Here is a 2,787-nt window from a genome sequence, read left to right on the forward strand (position 1 = left end):
CAGTTGGGCGTTGAAGAGTTCTCTGGTGGGTGTGTGGAATTTGAGGTGGTAGTTGAGGTATGCAGGTACCGCGTTGTGTAGGGCTTTGTAGGTGTGTGAGGAGCTTGAAGGTGATCCTTTTGTTGACTGTGAGCCAGTGGAGGTATCGCAGGTGGCCTGTGATGTGGCTGAGGCAGGGGATGTTGAGGATGAGTCTGGTGGAGGTATACTGAATGTGCTGCAGTTTCTTGAGGAGTTTCTGGGTGATGCCGGCATAGAGTGCATTGCTGTAGTCGATTCTGCTGCTGATGAGTGTGTGGGTGACAGTCCTTCTAGACTCAATGGGGACCCACTTGAAGATCTTTTTGAGCAGTCATAGCGTGTGGAAGCAGAATGATGAGATGGTGTTAATCTGGTGGCTCATGGTGAGCGAGGAGTCCAGGATGATGCTGAAGTTCCATTTGTGGTCTGTGGGTGTTGGGGGGGGCAAATGTTATGGACCACCAGGAGTCGTCCTAAGGAGCGAGGGTCCAGCCCATGATGAGGACTTCGGACTTCTCAGAGTTGAGCATAAGGCAGCTATTGTTCATTCAGGTGGCGGCAGCATTCATCCTGTCGTGAAAGTTGTTCTTGGCGATGGTTGGTTCGTTGGTGAGGGAAAGAATAAGCTGGGTGTCGCCGGCTTAGGAGACAATGTTGAGTCTGTGGTTGCTGATGATGGCTGTGAGCAGGGCGATGTAGTCGTTGAATAGAGTGGGGCTCAGGGAGGAGCCCAGAGGCACTCCGCAGCTGATCTCTGTAGGTTCAGTGAGGAAAGGTGGATTGTTGTCTGACTCTCGGTGTTCGGCCGGTGAGAAAGGAGCAGATCCACTCCAAGGCTTTGTTGCAGATGCCAGCATTGTGAAGTCTTCTGCATAGGGTGTAGTGAGAAATGGTGTTGAAAGCAGGCGAGAGGTCCAGGAGAATGAAGCTGCAGTTTCACCTCGGTCCAGGAGGGCGTGGACATCATCTGTGGAGGCGAGGAGGAAAGTTTTGGTGCTGTGGTTGCTTGGGAAGCCGGATAGGGAAAAGTCCAGGATGTGGTTCACTTCGATGAATTCGGTGAGTTGAGCATTAATGGCCTTCTTGATGACCTTTACCGGGAAGGGGAGAAGAGAGATGAATCTGAAGTTCTTGAAGTCCGTCAGGTCGTCAAAGGGTTTCTTCAGCAAGGGATTGATCGCTGTGTGTTTCTAGACTTCTAGAGAGGAAAAGTGGTAGAGTTGATGGAGCAGTTGATGGTGCAACATAGTTCGGGGCAATGGTGGTGCCGGCTCTGTTGAAGATATGGTGTAGGCATTGGTCCAAGGGTGCTCCAGAGTAGATGCTCTTCATGGTCTTGAGAGTGTTGTCGCAGTGAGGGGAGTCCAGCTGAGTAGGGTCTGCTGGGGTCCGGTCTCATTCGGTTTGGTGGTTTGGATGCTGGTGGGATGGGGGGGTCTTGGGTATTGTGGTTGTCAAGGCTGTTGTATATTGCCTTAATCTTATGCTGGAAAAAAGTGCAGAGGTTTTTGCAGAGGTCTTGGGAGGGTGGGATGTCTGCTGTGTCTGCACTGGGTCCAGCAAATTCTTTGACCTTGATCAATCAATCAATCAATCATTTGTAAAGCGCTCGACATACCTGTGAGGGTCTCAAGGCGCTGGGGGTGGGGGCACTACTGATCGAACAGCCAGGTCTTGAGTATTCTCCTGAAGGTCAGCAGGTCTTGGGTCTGTCATAGGCTCAGTGGGAGGGTGTTCTGTGTCTTGGCGACGAGGTGGGAGAAGGATCTCCCACTGGTGGTTGTTCTTGGGACGCGCGGGACGTGGCGAGTGACAGGTCGGTGGAGCGTAGCTAGCGGTTGGGAATGTAGAAGGAGAGCCGGCTGTTGTGGTAAGCTGGGCCAGTCTTGTGGAGTGCCTTGTGTGTGTGGGTGAGGAGCTTGAAGGATATCCTCTTGTTGACGGGGAGCAAGTGCAGGTTTCTCAGGTGGGGGGTGATGTGGCCATGGTGTGGTACAACGAGGATCAGTCGTGCCGAGGCGTTTTGGATGCGTTGTAGTCGTTTGATGAGCTTGGTTGGAGCTCCCGCTTAGAGGGCGTTTCCGTAGTCGAGTCTGCTGCTGACGAGGGCCTGGGTGACTGTCTTTCTTTTATCTGTCGGGATCCATCTGTAGATCTTGCAGAGCATGCGGAGGGTGTTGAATCAGGAGGAGGAGACGGCGTTGACTTGCTTGGTCATTGATAGCGTTGAGTCGAGGATGATTCCCAAGTTGCGTGCGTGGTCAGTGGGTGTCGGGGCTACCCCAAGTGCCGTCGGCCACCAGGAGTCGTCCCAGGCTAAAGGGTTGAAGCCTAGGTTGAGGACCTCTGTCTTGTCCGAGTTCAGCTTCAGACGGCTTGTCTTCATCCAGTCAGCAACGGCCTTCATTCCTTCATGGAGGTTGGGTTTGGCGGTGATGGGTTCCTTGGTGAGGGAGAGGATCAGCTGAGTGTCGTCGGCATAGGAGATTATGTTGAGGTCGTGCTGTCGGGTACGTGTGCGAGTGGGACCATGTAAATGTTGAACAGTGTTGGGCTGAGGGAGGATCCCTGGGGTACGCTGCAGATGATCTCGGAGGCTTTGGAATAGAATGGGGGGAGGAGGTCGCTCGCTCTGGGTTCTGCCAAGGAGGAAGGAGGTGGTCCAATCCAGAGCCTTGTCTCGGATCCCTACGGCGTGGATACGTGCGCGTAGTCTGCAGTGTCAGACGGTGTCGAAGGCGGCAGAGAGGTCTAGGAGGATGAGTG

This window comes from Lissotriton vulgaris, chromosome 9, assembly GCF_964263255.1.
Source record: "Lissotriton vulgaris chromosome 9, aLisVul1.2, whole genome shotgun sequence".
Classification (NCBI taxonomy): domain Eukaryota; kingdom Metazoa; phylum Chordata; class Amphibia; order Caudata; family Salamandridae; genus Lissotriton; species Lissotriton vulgaris.